We start from the raw sequence: 19,202 nt of genomic DNA, 5'->3' as shown, positions 1-19,202 counted from the left end.
ATCAGGTGGGCTGCCCCGGTCGGTCGGCCTGTCCCTCCCCTAGTCCTGGACTGGGAGGTCTGCCTGGCTGGATGCAGATGAGAAGCAAAGGAGTCCTGAGGTCTTACTCAAGGCTCACACGCTGGATTGGGTCCGGAGCACCCCAGCTCCATGGGCTGCCATGGAGGGCTGCCAACAGGTGCCTTTCTCTGTGACACAAAGCAGGATGTGGAATGGCTGAGGAGCTCATGGCCTTGCCTTTAATCCTTGGCTCTTTCACCCAGCTCCAAGAGGAGGACACAAAAGCAGGCTGGAAGGAGAGGAGGACTCGTGGAGGACTTGCAGCAGATCCTCTGCAAAGACCTCAGGCTCTCAGTGGCTGAAGAACCACGGGACCTTGTGCCACGGTGCTGGACAGAAGAAATTGGGTAACCAGTTTTTCTGTGGAGCTGCCCTGGCTTCTGTCCCCTCCATTCTGGGTCTCAGGGCCCCTCCAAGTGTCTCTTTTTGAACCCGGCATTCCCCACCCTGCTCCGAAACATGGCAATACCAAGAGGAGGGAAAAGCAAGTGGCCAAAGGAGGGAGGCAGTCCTGCCACAAAACAGAAGGATGGCAATCATGGCCCCCTCTGCCTCTCTGCCCCTTGCACAGTGGATGCTGGGTCAGTCAACCCCTCCATCCACACAAGCCTTGCCTTTCAGGTGGGAGACACAAGAGGAGCAGCCGTGGCCTCCGGGGACAAACTCACCCCTTCCAATGGCCAGGCTCTCTGTCCAGCCCAGGTGACGTTGGGCTAAAGCTGCTCAGGAGCAACACCTTGGTCTTGCAGGAGGCAGCAAAGGCAAATGGGCCCTCAGGGGCCAGCAGGGTGAACCCTCCATTCCTGCAGAACCCCTGCAATGGGGCAGGGGGGTATTCTGAGGACGGAGCCCTGAGAAGAGGCTCAGGAAGGGCCATCCCTCCTTCTTCTGCCCATGCCTCACAAAGACCGGTGTCTGAGGGTCCCAGCTGCCAGCCCCCCTCCGCTTTCTGCAAGCAGCTCTCTAGAAGGTGCAAAGGGACCTGACATGCCTGGCTGACAATTTTATCATCCAAAAGGTGGAGGAGGGAACTAGAGGGTCATCCATACTGGACTTCATACTTACTAATAGGGAGGAAATAGTTGAGGGAGTGGAAATGGTAGGAACTTTAAGAGAAGGCAACCGTGTCATATTAGAATTCACCATCATGCAGGCAAGGGGAACTGTACCAAGTCAGACTAATGTTCTAGATTTTAAGAGAGCTGACTTTAACAAACTAAGAGATACAATAGGAAGGATTCCATGGATGGAAACCCTAAAGGGAAAAACAGTTCAGGATGCTTTGGAAACCCTCAAAGGCCGAAACCAAACAATACCACAGAGAAAGAAAAACAAGAGACGTCTGACAAGACCCACATGGATGCACACAGAGCTCTCTGAAAAGCTAAGGGACAAAAAGGGGAAGTATAAAAAACTGAAAAAGGGGCTCATAACAAGAACAGAATACCAGCAAATAGCTCGAACCTGCAAGGATGGAGTCAGGAAGACTAAGGCTCAGAGTGAGCTAAGACTTGCAACAAATGCCAGAAATAACAACAACAAAAAAACTTTCTTTCAACATGTAAGGAACAAGAGGAAAATAATGGAAATAGTTGGTCTACTAGTGGGAGAAGATGACAAGAAGGTGACAGGCAACAGAGAGAAAGTGGAACTGTTTAATTCTTTTTTTTTTTTTTTGCATATGTACTTATGCAGAAGGAAAAATTGGTCCACCCTGTCAAAAGCAGCACCATGGGAGACAGGAGAGGCAAGCAGGTCAGAAAAGGTAAGGAAGTGCTAAAGGAACACTTAGCTGCTTTGAATGAGTTCAAGTCTCCTGGACTGGATGGTTTACATCCCAGAGTACTAAAAGAACTGGCAGATGTGATCTTGGAACCACTGAATGAAATCTTTGAGAGGTCCTGGAGCAAAGGGCAAATGCCAGAGGATTGGAAAAGAGCTGATATGGTTCCAGTCTTTCAAAAAGGGAAAAAAGTGGAAACTACAGACCAAACAGCTTGATACCTGGAAAAAAATTATGAAGCAGCAGATTTGTGAGCATCTTTGATAAAGTGACTGTTACATGCAGCACTGATGTTACCTGTCTGTCATGGGTTTGGAGGGAAAGTTCCATCCTATGGGGAGTGGAAGGCGGGACATCAGGAGGAGGGGCTGTACTGTATAAATATGTGACACACTGGGAGATGCTGAGAGACACTGGGGTGTGACGAAGCAGCAGCTGGGAAGAAGAAGCTGTTGTGGGAGTCTGTGTGTCAGACAGGGTACTACTGTGTGTCAGAGTACCAACCTGATAGGTTCAGGTGTCTGTTGGTTAGCCAGAACTGATAGGTTCAGGGTCTGTGCTTTAAGTTAAGGTTCTGTGTGAACCAAACTGTATGTATGTCTGAGTGAATCTAAGCCACGTTACTTTATCCTATTCACCTGATTGTTTTATTTTCCCTGTGTGTATTTAAAATAAACCTTATTCTTTTATTTGTTTAAAAATCCATCCCTGGTCTGTGTGACTTCTTATAGGGAATGGTTGGTGGCAGCTTAGTGTAACTGTGTGGCAGATCCCAGTAGGTCTGGGTTTGTCACATTGATTGGTGTCCAGCGTGTGGGATACGACTGGTCCAGTTGTCCAGCGGTCCAGCAAAGCCTTGGCAAGTGTGCCCAGAGCAAGGGGGGTCTAGTCAGGGACAGTCTGAGGCGCGTAGGTAATCTTCTAGGTGTACCTCACGGGGAGGTGCGCTAGTAGAAGAACGTGCCAACTGGGGAGACTTAGATTAAGGTGCTCTGAGGCAGCCTAGTTTTGGCGGGAAAAAGCTGAGGCAAAACTGCGTAGCAACAGTGAGCTAGCTTGCCAGCTGAGAGGCCCAGCAGAGGGGGGTAGGCTCTGACTCGATACTGTTGCAAGTAGTGCTGAAGAACAGCAGCAATCTCTATAGGAAAGCTGGTTCTGAGGCAAGAAGGAAAAAAGTGGTCGTTTTATTTTGAGGCTTGACTTTTCAAAGCAGCCTGTTCTGAGGGGGGATTATGCCCTTGACTCGAAGCCAGATAGCAGACATGAGTGAAGTGAAAGACCCCCAGATTGACCAAGGTTCTGAGGATGAATTTGGCTCAGTGCAGGGTGACAGCACAGGAGAGCAGAACCCAGAACTTAGAAAATTGCTCATAGCCCAACAGCATGAACTGAGGATGAGGCAATTTGAAGTGGAGGAAAGGTTAGAGAGAGAAAAAATGGAGGAAAGGGAAAGAGAGAAACAAAGGCAATTTGAGTTAGAGAGAGAGAGAGAGAGAATGGAGAGGGAAGAAAGAATGGAGAGAGAGAAAATTGCTCTGGAAAAAGAAAGAATGGCGTTTGAATTAAGAAAACTGGAAATGATGAACCAGAACAATAATAACAATAGGGATTCTGAGGGAGGCCAACTGTCTAAAGCTGACCTGAAGAAATTCCCTGTGTACCACAAGGGAGATTGTCCTGAGGTGTTCTTTTCCTTAGTGGAAAGAGCGTTTGTGGACTTCTCAGTGAGGGAAACTGAGAAGATGACCATCATGCGATCTTTAATCAGTGGTAGCCTGGCTGAGGTTTATGCCGAGATGCCTGAGGAACTGATGAAAGATTTTGCAGAGTTTAAAAAACTGGTGTTTGCCAGACATGGGATAAATGCAGAGCAGCTGAGACAAAGATTCAGGTCCCTAACCAAGAAGCCAGAACAGACTTTTACCCAAGTGGGGGCCCAATTGGTGAGGCTGCTTGAGAAATGGCTATCGCAGGAGGGAACAGAGACCTATGAGCAGCTTAAAGACTTGATAGCACTGGAACAATTCTATTCAGTCCTGCATGGGGAATTAAAATTCCAGGTGAGGGAAAGGAAACCGAAATCTGTGGCAGCAGCCGCAGAGATCGCAGATTTTATTTCTCAAATAAGAAAGCCCTTGGGTGAGGGGAAATCTGTAGGAAAACCCAAAGAAACCTACAGCAAGTACTCTCAGGGACCAGGGAAAAGCCAGCAAGGGGGAGGGGCCCATGGTGAAGGGAAGCCCTCAGACATGAAACAAAGACCTCAGGTTTTGGAGGGAAAACCAAAACAAGATGAGAGAGAATCAAAATACACCAGAAAATGCTATTTCTGTCAGGGAAAGGGTCATCTAATCTCAGATTGTGAGAAATTAAAGCAGCTAAAAGGAATGGTGCCTCAGGAGTCTAGTGGGACCAAGCCAAAAGCTGTGTTCTGTGTCCAGAAAGAGCAAGGCTCAGTGTCACAGAGGGAGCCTGTTGCCATGGCTACTCAGTCTGGAACAGCTACCTATGCTGATCAGGCTGAGGAAAATGGTCCTCTTATAGAGGTAAAGCGCTGCTTGCTGATAAAAACAGATTCTCAGTTGTTTGAGACAGCAGGGGTGGACGTAGGAATACTTGACCGTCAGTATAGGGGGCTGCGGGACACTTGTTCCCAGGTAACCCTGTGCCATCCAGATATCATCCCTAGGGAGTTTATAATCCCAAATGAAAGCATAAAGGTGGCAGGGATTGAGGGGCAGGTAATCTCTCTGCCAGTAGCAGAGGTACCTGTCAACTTTCAAGGCTGGAGGGGAGATTGGCGGATAGCGATTTCATCGACTCTGCCAGCAGCCGTGCTCGTGGGAAATGACCTGGCTGAACATGTGAAACGGGTGCTAGTGATTACACGCTCACAAGCCACCACAGGGACAGTTCAGGGGGGTAATGATGAGCCAGAGACGGAAGCAGAGGGGAGTTCAGAAGCTGTGGTGGAAACCTTAACCACAGACAGCAGATTTGGACAGGAGCAAAAGGCAGACGCCACTCTCCAAAAGTGTTTTGAACAGGTGACTGACGCCCAGCTAACACCTGAAACCCCAGTGAGATTTCTGGAGAAAAAGGGGATTTTATATAGAGAAACCCTGAGGAATATCTCAAAAGGGGGAGATGGGGTCAGAAGTCAGCTGGTGGTCCCTGAAAAGTATCGCCCCATGTTCTTACAAAGGGGTCACTCTGACATGTTTGCTGCACACTTAAGGGTGAAAGGGCCCCTTGATTTGATCAAGCAAGATTGGGAGCAGATCACCCAGGATGACCCACAAGACGTTGTGACTTACATAGACACCTTGATGAATGACCTAAGGAGAAATCTAGAGCTGGCAGCAGAAAACCTGCAAGCTCAGAAGGTCAGACAGAAAACAGGGTATGACCACAAAGCTAGAGAGAGGCACTTTGACCCAGGGGAGGAAGTGCTTTGGCTTAAGCCCTGCAGAGAGAATAAACTGCAGCTCAAATGGGCAGGACCATATAGGGTCATTTCCAAGATGTCAGACCTGAACTACCTAATAGAGCAGGAGGAGAACCAAGCAAGGAGGGTGGTTCATGTGAATGCCCTAAAACCCTACTACAGAGGGGAACAGAGGGTTTTATTCGCGATAAAAGCAGCTGAGAGTGAGGAAGCGGAATTACCCTTCTGGGAGGGTAGAGGGGAAGTAAAATACAACCCAGAGGAGGTAAAGATCAGTCCTGCACTCACCCAAGACCAGCAGCAAGAACTAAAAATGCTGCTTAGGAAATATCAACAGGTGTTTTCCAACAAGCCGGGGATAGTGAAGGGAGTGATGCATCGGATCCACACAGGGGATGCACCCCCGCAGGCAGTATCCCCATACCGAGTAACGGGACCCTATAGGGACAAGGTGCGGAAGGAGCTGGACGAAATGCTGAGGGAGAACATAATCGTCCCCTCTTCTAGTCCTTGGTCCTCTCCGATAGTCCTTGTGGACAAGCCTGATGGGAGCATTAGGTTTTGTGTTGATTACAGGAAATTAAACCGTGTAACCACTCCTGATGCCTACCCAATGCCCAGGCTAGACAACCTGATTGAAACCATAGGGGGTTGTCGGTTCATCTCATCATTGGACCTGGTAAAGGGATATTGGCAATTAAGAATTGATCCCAGGGATCAAGAAAAGACTGCCTTTTGCAGCCCTTTTGGTCTCTATGAGTTTCGAGTCCTGAGCTTTGGTCTCAGAAATGCACCAGCCACATTCCAAAGGCTGATGGACCAGACCTTGGCAGGGCTCAGTGACTTTACAGTGGCCTACATTGACGACATAGGGATCTTCAGTAATACCTGGGAAGATCACCTGATACACCTGGAGTTAGTGCTGCAGAGGTTAAGTGCAGCAGGGCTAACAGTAAAGGCCAGCAAGTGTCAGCTGGGTAGCCCAGAAATAAAATACTTGGGTCACATGGTAGGGGGAGGAGTGATAAAACCCCTGGAGGCCAAAATAGAAGCTGTTCGTGATTGGCCTAGACCCAACACCAAGAAAAAAGTCAAATCATTTCTTGGGTTGGTGGGCTACTACAGAAAGTTCATCCCGAGGTTTAGCGAGATTGCGGCTCCGCTGACCGATCTGACGAAGAAGACGGCTGATGACCGCATCCCGTGGACCAGCGACTGTGAGGCGGCGTTCCAGAGGTTGAAGGAGGCGTTAATCAACTATCCTGTCCTGCGTGCTCCAGACTTCGACCGGGAGTTCATCATCTACACCGATGCGTCTAACAGCGGGGTAGGAGCAGTTCTGTGCCAGGAGGATGAGAATGGTGACCAGCATCCAGTGTCCTACCTGAGTAGGAAACTTCAAAAAGGTGAGAGACATTTGGCAACCGTGGAGAAGGAGTGTTTGGCCATAGTCTACGCGATCCAGAAGGCCAAGCCTTACATCTGGGGAAGACATTTTATTCTGTGTACTGACCATTCACCATTGCAATGGTTAAAGACAATGAAAACCCACAATAGCAAACTTATGAGGTGGGCTTTAAACCTACAGGACTATGACTTTGAAGTGAAGGTGGTCAGAGGGTCAGTGAACTGTGTTGCTGACGCCTTATCAAGAAGACCTGAAGAATGAAGACGGCGAAAGAACATGGACTATGTGTATATATTGATGACAAAAAGTAAAATGTACCTGGTTTAGAATTTGGTTTGTATGAATAAAGGTAAATTGTTGTAATGTATATGGTAAATGTATAAATGCATATTTGCTATGTTTAACTTAGAATGTAAGTATGAGTAAGTATAATATGGTATGTATAACTGTTTTTGTATGTTTTATACAGGTTGTTTTTTTGGTGAAAAGCACCTTAGCTTTCCCCCCACAAAACAACTTATAAAGAGGGGAGGTGTTACATGCAGCACTGATGTTACCTGTCTGTCATGGGTTTGGAGGGAAAGTTCCATCCTATGGGGAGTGGAAGGCGGGACATCAGGAGGAGGGGCTGTACTGTATAAATATGTGACACACTGGGAGATGCTGAGAGACACTGGGGTGTGACGAAGCAGCAGCTGGGAAGAAGAAGCTGTTGTGGGAGTCTGTGTGTCAGACAGGGTACTACTGTGTGTCAGAGTACCAACCTGATAGGTTCAGGTGTCTGTTGGTTAGCCAGAACTGATAGGTTCAGGGTCTGTGCTTTAAGTTAAGGTTCTGTGTGAACCAAACTGTATGTATGTCTGAGTGAATCTAAGCCACGTTACTTTATCCTATTCACCTGATTGTTTTATTTTCCCTGTGTGTATTTAAAATAAACCTTATTCTTTTATTTGTTTAAAAATCCATCCCTGGTCTGTGTGACTTCTTATAGGGAATGGTTGGTGGCAGCTTAGTGTAACTGTGTGGCAGATCCCAGTAGGTCTGGGTTTGTCACAGTGACTAAATTAGTGGACCAAGGAAACACAGTGGATATAGTATACTTAGACTTCAGTAAGGCATTTGATAAGGTAGACCACAACCTACTTCTGTGTAAGATAGACCAAAGTGAGATAGACAGTGCAACTACCAGATGGATTTGCAGTTGGCTGACCAACCACACAATAAATAAATAAAATAAAATAAATATACGTGTGATTCTCAATGGAACCACATCTACGTGGAGGGAAGTGTGCAGTGGGGTCTTTCAAGGTTCTGTCTTGGGCCCGGTGCTCTTCAACATCTTCACAAATGACCTAGATCAGGGGATTGAAGGAGCGCTCATGGGATTTGCTCATGACACAAAGCTGGGGGGAACGGCTAATCTTTTGGAAGATAGACTCAACATTCAGAAGGGTCTAGACAGACTTGAACATTGGGCCCTATCCCACAAGATGCAGTTCAGTGGTGGGAAAAGTAAGGTCCTGCACTTAGGCAGGAGAAACCAGATGCACAGGTACAGGACAGGTGGGACCTGACTTGACAGTCACACCTGTGAGAGGGATTTAGGGGTCCTGGTGGACCTCCACCTAAGGATGAGTCAGCAGCCGTGTGCGACGGCTGCCAAGAAAGCCCACACCGTCCTAGGCTGCATCAACAGGGGGACGGCATCAAGATCACGGGAAGTGAGAGTACCACTCTATACCGCACCTTTGCAGAGCAGAAAAACCTCATCCAAAAGGTAGCAGCCTCTTATTTGTTTGTTGTGTAACACAATGTTTGGATGGCTACTTGCCAGGTGATGTTCTACCTGTGGGCTTCCTGCCTTGGCAGGCGGGTCCTTCCTGCTGTATGACTAGGTGATTCTGTGTGGGAACTGTTCTCATGAGGTCCCGAGAAGTGACCAGACAAGTGTCTGCACTTGCCCATTTTGCTTGTTGAGGTTCCAGGTTTGATGCCCAGTGGGTGGCATCTCCAGGCAAAGCCAGCCTTCCACCTGAGCCTCTTGGGAGCCATTGCTTCCCGACTAGGAAGCCGGAGGTGCTGACAGTTTCACATGAAGGCAAGGTAGCTTTGGGTCTTCCTGGTCTTCAAGGCCACCTGAACAACCCTTTTGAGAGAAATAGAGGGATCAGTGCTGCTTTTGCAAGGAAGGGCAGGAGAGTTGAGTCAATGGTCATGGTAAAAGAATCAGTACATACTCTTTGTTAATTATTTAGCCAACAAAAGGAATTTAAAGAAGACATGAGAAATTATAAGATGAAAGTACAAATTAGGGAGGCGCCCTATTGTACTGACAAAAAGATTGAGCGAGTAGGCCTAGGTAAGAAGGAAGGAACTTAATGGGTCAGTTAGAATGTCTGCAGGGAGGTTAGGAAAAGGGAATATATACCAAATAAGGATAGAAATATGAGAGTCTGCGTCTAGGTAAAGAGAGGAGTGGGAGATGTGAGAGGTGGGATTTCCTGTCATCGGTTTAGGTGCACCGGATAGGCGGTACATCTTGGAGTACCTGACCAATGGGGAAACAGTGGAGGGACCCTGCGGCTGGGAATCGGGAATAAATATCATGGGACCCGTATTGATGGGTGTGCCTACCCAGCTAGGACACCTGCTTTTGCAAAAGGGCTTTTTAATAAAAGAGTGCTGCTTGTATTCGTGGTTGTTGGGTTACTGCATTTAAGTAACAAGCTGTGAGCATTTCTCACACTTCCTCAGACACAACGTGAGAGATTTTTCTCTCCAAACATGCTATGCTTCTGAATTATCCTTTTTGATACAACTGGCCTGGAACGTCTGTTGAAGAATGGCATATGCATCCAGTTAAAGGGTCTTCTTCTCCCTCTCCACCCCATCCATCCATCCCTGTGTCAATAGGTGGCTAGCTCTTCAGCCTGGAGGATGGCAAGACACCCGCTCAGCCCACCGCTTGCCCATCTTCTGGAGCAGGTAGAGCAGCAATGGGGGGTTGCTGCTCTGCAGATGCTTGCCTGGGCAACCCACTCTGCTGGTGTCTCTGGCCTGGTGTTTGCTGGCCAAGTGCATGCAGATGTGGGTTGGGGTGACTCTGGCCTTTGAAAGGGGTGTTTTCTGCTTCTCCTCTCTTCTTCTCACGGTGCACATCCATTGCCTACCAGCCTGGATGCTGGCATTGCTCGTCAAGGGTGAAGGAGGGCCTGGCAGCCCGAGGGATGCCTTTGCTTTGCCAGTAACCTAGAGGGTGTGTGTGTGTGTGTGTGTGTGTGTGTGTGTGTGTGTGTGTGTGTGTGTGTGTGTGTGTGTGTGTGTGTGTGTGTGTGTGTGTGTGTGTGTGTGTGTGTGTGTGTGTGAGAGAGAGAGAGAGAGAGAGAGAGAGAGAGAGAGAGAGAGAGAGAGAGAGAGAGAGAGAGAGAGAGAGATCATACCTATACCCTTGTGCCACACTCTCTCCAAGAGCCTGGCCGTGTTGGCTAAAGATGTCCTTAAGGTATCTCAGGCCCATGAGAGGCTTGAGAGGAGAAGATCCAGGGAAACGTCCTTCTCAGTCAGCCGTGAGGGTGCTGAGATGGTGTGGACCTGTATCGGTCGCTGTGACAGTGGCTCTGCTCTGAAGAGGCCCATTTGTGTCAAAGCAGAAGGAGCGGTGGGTTAGGGCCAAGAGGCAGCGTCTGGGAGCATCTCCGCTACACAGTGGCATCATCAGTAACTCTCTTAGGTGGTCCACAGTGGAGCAGCACCTTGACAACCACCCCCCCCCCCACTAACCATGTTGGCTGCTGGGCAGGGAGGCTGACTGGCGGGTACCACACCTGAGTCAGAAGCTCTTTCCCTCCCTACTTGTCCTGTGGCTGGGCCACACCCCGCTCTTCTATCTTTCTCTCTCTCTCTCTCTGTGCATATGTGTGCATGTGCTTGTGTGTGTGTGTGTGTTTTGTCGTGCCTCCATATCTGGACCAGCATTTCTTTTAGGAATGGTTTTCTCCCCTGCTGTGTTTTTTTTCTTTTGTTCATTTGCATGCATGCATGTGTGTGCGTGTGTGTGTGTGTGTGTGTGCATGCATGTGGTGTTGTGGGGGGGGAGAGGGAGGTTTGCTGGCTCCCTGGCCTGGGGAGCTCTTTCTAAACCAGAGAGGCCATTCCTTGGCTGCTCCTCAGCTTGACCTACCAGGCTAATTGGCTGACCCACAACCTTGAAGAGGCAGCAACAGCCGCCAGGGAGCCTTTTAGAAACGGAGTCATGAGGAAGGAAGCCAATGAATCATGTCTTCAACAGCAGCAGCCGGGCTTAACTGCACCTGGGATCAGCAGCCCCTTGCTCGCTCAGAATGCGTCGTAGCTTAGAAAGCACCCCCAGTTGGTTCACCTCTTCTCCCTCCCATCCCCTGCAGCCGCCCCCCCCAAAGGAATTCTCCCTGCAAGACCACTGAATGACAGCTCAGGACAGTCCCACCACCACAGGCTTTATATATACAGTACCTCTCTTCTTGAGCAGCAAAAGTCCAAGGGGCAGCAATGAAGGGTGACCTTGTACTGTTTCTTGTATCTTTATTTATTTATTATTTATTATTTGATTTATACCCCGCCCATCTGGTCTTCCGACCACTCTGGGCAGCTTCCAATACATACATAAAAAAAATACACACATAAAATATAACATAAATTAAAATTACTAAATTATTCAAGATGGCAAAAAGGAAAAAAAAAGAATCAAGGATTAACTGGAGGGAAGGCCTGCACGAACATCCATGTTTTTAATTGATTTTTGAAGGTACCCAGCGAGGGGGCCGCGCGAATCGTCGGAGGGAGATTGTTCCAGAGGAGAAGAGCCACCGCCGAGAAGGCCCGATTTCTAGTTCTTTCCTTACGGGCTTCTCTCGGCGTCAGGCTCCTCAGCCTCACCTCCTGAGTCGCATGGGTGATATCTGTGTTTCAGAAATCTCTATCCTGCCCTTCTGCCTTTCAGAAGCTGCCCGACATGGTTAGGAGAGCTTAAGGTCATGCCAGCAACAAGAAGCACCGGCCCCAATCCAGCCGATCAGCAGGTTTGCCGCTGGGCTGGAATGAAAGGACCACCCAGAGGTGCCAAAGGGGCTCCGAGGGCCACGGGTTCCTTCAGGTCATGGTGGGGACAACATGAGCACTGCTGCCCCTCTGTAGAAATAGCAGCCGCCCCCTCGGCCCCCTGACCCAAGCCTGCTGCCCCCCATCTGCTGGGCAGACAGTGGGGCACAGGGAGGGGTTCAGCACAGTTCTGTGTGGTGACGGCAGTGACAGAGGGCGAGGCCCTGTGGAACGATGGTGGGTTCCGTTCTTGCAGCTGCTTTCGCTGGCAGTGGGGACCTGCATTTATGTGGGGGACTTTAAAGGCTTCCCAGAAAAGTATTTTAACTGCTATCTTGGGAATGTCTCTCTCTCTCTCTCTCTCTCTCTCTCTCTCTCTCTGTGTGTGTGTCTGTTGGTGTGCTTGGAAGGGTGAGGAGGGGCTCGTTCATCATGTGGACCCTCTTCCTGACTGTTCTCTGGCTGTTCTTTCCATGGGCCTCACTATATACCCATTTGCTGCCTGACTGACTCCCCAGCTCGAAAGCCTGCTTGCAATCTCTGCGCTGTCTCCTTTCCAGCTTCTTTCTCTCTTTTACAGCTTCAGTGGGCTTGCGAGTTCCTGTGCCTCTCCAGGAGGAGGGAGTGGTCCGGAGTCTCTCCAAGAGGGACCCCTTCCAACAACATTGGAGGCCTCTCCTCCTTTTGGGGTGCTGGGCAGCCTCAGCTCCATCCCCAGCACCCCAGCATGGCAACACCTTCCCTGGTCAGGACAGCATTCGCCACGGGCAGGCGGGGGGAGGCACAGCAGAGGGTGGCCTTCCTGCCGAGCTGGGCTACATGGCCAGCTGCCCTCTTGCCTCCTTCTGCCCTCTCTTGGGCTCCTCTGGGTGATGAGCCAGGAACAGGTGTGGGCTGGGGAAGGGGTGCCTGCCTTGTCACCCACCCGCCTGACCGATCAGCCCCAGGGGCTATTTCTGGTCCAGGGCTCAGTGCAGGCAGCTGGGGATTAGGGGCACCTCCACATGCCAAGAATGTAGCTTCTTGTGTAGGTCCTTCCGTGTGGGGACTGAGGACACTCTGGGGTACTTTGCCCTGTCACCCCATGGCAGCTTGGAAAGCTGAAAGCGGCAGAGATGGAGAAATCCAACAGCAGTCGCTCCCAATCTGAGAGCTGATCAGTTTGTGCCCTTCCCGCTCTTCTGCCTGGCATGGGTGTGATGACAACATGGGCATCTTGGCCAGAGATTAGGGTGAGGAGCAGATTGGGCCTCCCTGTGGCTTTCGCAGGAGACTAGAGCTGGTAGACATTGGTGAGCATCCGAGGGGTCACTGAGCCACAGGGATCAGAGGGCAGCAGAGAAGCTGGCATGCATGTGGGACTCAGCGAGTCTGGATTTGCCCAACTGTCCCACACATTTAGCCTTCTGGGACCCACAAGATGGCACAGGGATAGCCAGCCATTGGCCCTGAGCCCCTAGCGGTGTCCTTGAGAGGTGGCTTATCTGGATGGGGTGGTGGGTGGTGGGGGGCACTTGGTCTGGCAAGGGGCAGAGCTGTTTGGGGTGCTTTCCCTTGCGCATGCTTTGCCTATCCAAAGGAGATGTGCCAAGGCCCTCAAAAAGGCAGCCTGTGTGTTCCCCCACCCAGTGACAGGCATGGCTCCCCGTTGTGTTGGTGAGAAGGCTTTCCTGCTCTGCCTGGGGATACTCCCGGGGCCTGAAACCAGGACTTTCTGCTTGCCAAGTGTGTGGCGTACACCCACCAGGCCTTTCCCACCTCTGGGAGGGGACATTCATGTTCCCCACCATTGCTCAGGGAAGCTGTGCCTTTCTGGACCAGGGCAAGGGCGTCACTCCCTGAATCGGCCTGGCCCAATTCCCAGGGCAGCAGAGGTGAGGGGAGACCCTCTCAGGGCTGGAAAGCCAGGAGAGAGCCTCATTCAAATGGGGTGGGGACCTGGTCGGTGATGAGCACCAGCAATGAGGTGGGGGCATCGTTTGCGTCTCCAGGGAACCCCCGGACGCATCCTGTGACGCACTCCCCACCACCACTCATGAGGAGAAATGGGCAGCAGCCATTCCTGATTTGGGGGGGGCTCGTGGCTGGGACGGGGTTGAGGGAGTCTCCAAGTGGCACAAGCCCTCATGTTCCACCCAGACTTCCCTGTGGGTCACCCAACAGGAGGGGCACGAAATGGCATGGGGCTGGGAAGGGTCAGCTGAGGTGGGGCCCTCCATGCTCAGAAGCCTCCTAATTGGCCATTGGCCAGTTCTCCTGGAAACTCATCAACCCCCCCTCCCTGCCCCCCCCAACCTGGGTTCCTTCCTCTTCGACCCCAACACCACTCCTTCTCTTAAATAGCCCCCAGCCAGCCAGCCAGCCAGCCAGCCAGCAGGAGAGGAGACAAGATGGCAGGGTGGCCATGATGGCCAGGGGATCCTTTTGCCACCTGGGAAGGTGCCTGACTGGCCACACCTGACCGAGTTGAGAGAGGTGCCTAGGGTGGGGGTGGGGGTGGGATGCCCACTGACCCCCGCCTGCCTCCCAGTCCGGGCTCAGCTCCCGCCGCCCCCGTGGCCAGTGCTCACAGCCCCTGCCTGCCATGCCCGGCATTCTTTCCATTCGATCTACAGGCGCCCGCTGCCAAGGAGCGTCTCTCTCCCAGGAGAGTTATAAATGAATCTCAGGAACACACGGGGGGGGGGGGAGAGCGCGGAGGGAACCGGAGCCATCCCCTTTTGAGCCTGGGAGGTGCCAGGAGCCTACGGGAGGCAAACGGCAGAGGACCAGCGGGGAACATGGCAAAGCACCAAGCAGCTCGTCTGCATGCCAGCCAAAGAGTGTGCGTGCGTGTGTGTGTGTTGGGGGGGGGGAGAGAGAGAGATGTGAAGGTGACATTGTGAGCTGGGCAGGTGGCTGTCGGCGGTTTGGCCAACCTGATAGAATCGTAGATCTGTCAAGTTGGACAAGGACCCCCTGGATGATCCCTGCATCCAGCCCCCTGCCGGCGGAGCAAGGTGGTGGGTGGAGGACCAGGCAGGGCCCCCACCCCGGGCCTGTCCTCCTGTCTTGCCTTCCTCCAAGTTCCTCCCTGAAGGAGATCAGCAACGGCACCCTTGGGAGGGTGCCTTGTGCTGGAGTGGCCGAGAGTAAAGCCACCTCCTTGGTCCTGCCGTCACCAAAGGGCTCGTCCTGTTCCCTCCGTCCAGGCGCCAGGCGGAACTTCAATTGGGCCACTGACACCAGGACGCTCAAGGGAATGCAGCCTCCCTTCTCCAAGAAGCAACACTGGAGCCCCTGCAAGGGCCCATCCTGGCTCGTTGGCCTCTTCCTCACAGCTACTCTTTCAGCTCAGTCTGAAAAACGAATCTAGCCTCATGTTGCCCGAAGGAACTGCGACATAGCTGAGAGGCGGCTTCCTGGCTCATTCGTTCCTTCAGCACATGGGCACGCACAGCGACCTGCCGCTATCTGCCCCTCGTCGGTGTGCAGCTCAGAGTGGAGGTTTACTCCTTTTTCCAAACAGAGGGTCAATTCGGTTGTTGTGCAGGCAGGAGAGAGTTAAAGGCGCCAGAGAAAGGAAAGTGTGTGGCGGTGGTGGGGACAGAACAATCTCTCTCTGCTGCTGGAAGTTACAGGTTAATGGGTCACAGAGAGTAAGATCCAGTGCGTGGTTTCTCAGTTTCTGAAAAGAAATGGGAAAAGCTCCTCTCCCCCTCCTTTCTCCCAGTGGGGCCAAAAAAGGGAAGCTACTCAGGCAGGGGAGGGGGCTGCCTGTCAGGATCCCCTGCAAGGCAAGCTCCCTGGATTTGTGACGGGGCAGCAGACTGGTGGTGGGTGCCTCTGGCCGCCTTTCATCACCTCTGTTCACTTTATGCCTCAGTGAAGAGACTCAGGCACCCAAGGTCTCGGGTGACCTCGGCCCTCTCCTGCCACAGGGAACCGCATCCAGCCTCAGGGCTTCTCTTGGGGTCTGACCTTGGGGTCAAGATTCACTCTCCTGCCTCTCTGGGGAACAGAGCAAACCGTCCCTTGGGGCATCATCCACAGGCTCTTCCACTGGGGTGCAGTGGAGGGGGCCAAACCCATCATCCAGTGGGCTTGGCGGACAACCCCCTTCTGCCCCGGGTCTATCCTGCAGGTGCCTTGGTGCAAACGGAGGACAAAGCAGTCCTGCTGCAGATGCCTCCAGCAGAGGTTGGAGCAACACATGTGATGGTCAATGTGGCTGCAGCAGCTGCACTGAGAAGATACCCACCTCCCCACCCCTGGTAGAGGCCACGAGAGGAGAGGAGATGGCCACTCTTGCTGTTGGGTACTGTGCAACAGCTCTGCCCTCAAGAGGCAGCCAGAAGAAATTTTCCAACCCAAAGTGGGATGTTTTAGAGCAGTGGTGTCGAACTGTGGCCCTCCAGATGTTCTTGGCCTTCAACTCCCAGAAATCCTGGCCAGCAGAGGTGGTGGTGAAGGCTTCTGGGAGTTGAAGTCCAAGAACATATGGAGGGCCACAGTTCGACACCACTGTTTTAGAGAAACAAGCCGAGGACCGACTTTGACAAAACAGCTGGGCTCTGCCCAAAAGAGAGGATACCTACCTGTAACCATGGTTCTTCTAGTGGTCCTCTGTGAATCCACACAATTGGGTTGTTCTGCGCCTGCGCTGAACCTCTCGGAAGTTTCTAGAGCTTAAAGACCCATGATTAGTGAGACATTCCCCCATGGAGCACATGCTCTGTGCATCACTGATCCCCTCAGTTCCTCTAAAAAAATCTGCCACTGACAAAGAGCTATTTCAAAGTACAACGTGATGGACAGAGGGGAGGATGGGCGGGATGTGTGGATTCACAGAGGACCACTAGAAGAACCATGGTTACAGGTAGGTAAACTTTCTTCTTCGTGGCCTCTGTGAATGGACACAGTTGGGTGATTAGCAAGCGCACATACCGGATGGTGGATGTCACAGTAGAAAGGAAGCCAAAACAGCTCTGCCAAAACCAGCATCATTCCGTGCCCTGACATCGAGACGGTAATGTCTGACAAAGGTCGATGGAGTAGACCATGTCGCTGCAAGGCAGATGTGAGGCAGTTCAGTCCCACACTGGAAGGCAGCAGATGTTGACAGCGCTCTGGCTGAACAGGCCTTTGAATGTTCAGGAGGTGTTTTGACCGTTAATTCATATGCCAATGAGAGTTTGGACAATCCATCTAGAAATAGATTGAGGCGAAGCTGGAGCTCCTTTATGAGGGCCGTGAAAACATAGGAAAAGTCTCTGTGATTTCCTGTCAATATAAAAAGCCAGAGAGCATCTTACGTCAAGTGTATGGGGCAAGTGCTCGGAAGGTGTTGACGGAGATGGAAATAGGGTAGGTAGAATTATCAGTTGATTGAGGTGAAATTCAGATACAACTTTAGTTAAGAAGGACACATCAAAATAAAGAGTGACCTTATGCGGATGGAACTGAAGGAAGGATGGATCGGATGGCTGCAAGTTCGCTAGCTTGCTTAGCAGATCTGTATTTATTTATTGTATTTATACCTTGCCTATCTAGTCATTTCGACCACTCTAGGTGGCTTACAACATAAAGCATAACAAGTTCAAGAAAAATTTATAACAATTAATTAATTAAATGATTCTGCAAGATGGGAAAAATACAAAATAAATCAAATAAAGAGAAAAAAAAGGAAAGAGGTCAGGAATTAACTGGAAGGGAAGGCTTGCCTATACATCCATGTTTTAAGTTGGTTCTTAAAAGTACCCAGTGAGGGTGCAGCACGAATCTCTGGAGGCAGGTTATTTCAGAGGTGAGGAGCCACCGCTGAGAAGGCCCGGTTTCTAGTTCTTTCCTTTCAGGCCTCCCTCGGCGTCAGGCTCCTCAGCCTCACCTCCTGGCTCGCGCGGGTGACACGGGTAGAACTAGTTGGGAGTAAGCGTTCCGCCAAGTATCGAGGTCCTAAACCGCTTAGGGCTTTATATGTAAGCATTAACACTTTGAAGTCAATGCGGAAACGGATGGGCAGCCAGTGCAGTGAGAGACTGTGTGAAACTTAAGAGTGAACTATGTGAGGAATTAAGTTAGGCAGCAAGAACTTTCACCTAGTTTTTTCTGCACATTGCTTATCTGGTAACTGGAAAAAAAAATATAGCTGGCCGAAGGGAGTGGGAGTTTCCCTAGATAAAAAGACAGTTTAAAAAACAGCAAGGAGAGGGTTCGTTTTTGCTGCTGGGAGGAAGAAGACAAGATGGAGATTTATGATGGACTGAAGAAACATTTACATGATTGATTTTATAGTCGTTGCTGAAATATCCCTACAACTAAAAAACTTCTGTGCTTTACCAGCTGTATTCAAGGACGTGAGATAATAATTTTTTTTTTTATTTAGAGAATGTGTTTAATTATTTTTCTAGAGAAATGCAATGAAGGGGAGGGAAACTGCTTAGAGTAAAAAATTGTACAAATATCTATTTATATTATATTAGAGTTATGTTGATTTAATTCTTTAATAAATACTTCTGTCTATTTGACAGTTTAAAATTATGTTCTTTCCTGACCAAACCGAATGCATTTTGAGTACTGAATTTACGCTACCTAATTAGTTGATGATTCAGCCCAACCAATTAAAATCTTATATGTCTGTGTTGTGTTATTTAAAATCAAGTGGGCTTTTTGAAACAGACAAGAGTAAAACTCCTAACTGTTTGTATTTGGGCTGACGGACAGCAGAGAGAGGGGATTGCTTTGTTTGTTTATCAAATCCCTACTTGTGCTTCTCTAATTACTTTATTACAGCTTCTTAGGAACTGAATGAAGTAAATAAGAGTCGTTATATGGTGGCAGCGGTGGGATGAAACACGTGCTTTGTTTATTTTTGCTGGCAACAGTTTGAAGATTTATAGCTAGGCAACGATCGTAAAAGTAAGACGTTAGCCTACTATATATTTGATTTATGGCATTAAAAGCAGTGTCTGCTTAAAGCAGAGCTGTGTGAGTAAGTGAAAAGCTAATGGGTTTTCTTTGATAAAAACATTAGCCATGCAGGAGTTTGGTAGGAAAGAACGTTTTTAAAGTTAAATTGGCTTATTAAATGTACATTTTTCTCTGAGTGAATTCCTTGAACTTCACAAGCATTTCTGCAGTGATTTTTTTTTCCCTATGTGCTAATTTCATTTTTAAAGCACATGGACAGTTTTGCATCTTTTTTGGCATCAGAGAGAAGGAGAAGGGCGACATCTCGTGGTCTACGGGGTACATTGCTCCGAGGAGATGTCGAAGTGACACCTGGTGGTCTTCAGACATTATTGCAGCATGACATTTCAGATTCTTACGAAGCTGATACAGAAAGTGCAGCTCATCTATCTCCAGTAAGCAGACGGTTGCAACTAAGTGAGATGATGGCTGGAGTTCAAGAAGATCAAGCTATTGAAGACATCGTTGTGCGCCCAAGA

General features: G+C 50.0%; 1 protein-coding gene across 1 annotated transcript in view; it reads left to right on the top strand.

Annotated features, from left to right (window-relative positions):
- The window catches only part of CREB3 (cAMP responsive element binding protein 3), a 196,803-nt gene that overhangs the window by 102,791 nt on the left and 74,810 nt on the right, over positions 1 to 19,202 (top strand). The gene's annotated exons all lie outside the window — the stretch shown is intronic.

The sequence above is a fragment of the Pogona vitticeps genome, chromosome 2, assembly GCF_051106095.1.
Source record: "Pogona vitticeps strain Pit_001003342236 chromosome 2, PviZW2.1, whole genome shotgun sequence".
In the NCBI taxonomy this organism is placed as follows: Eukaryota; Metazoa; Chordata; class Lepidosauria; order Squamata; family Agamidae; genus Pogona; species Pogona vitticeps.
Note: the sequence above shows the minus strand (reverse complement) of the source record. Positions and strands in the feature narration are given on the sequence as shown.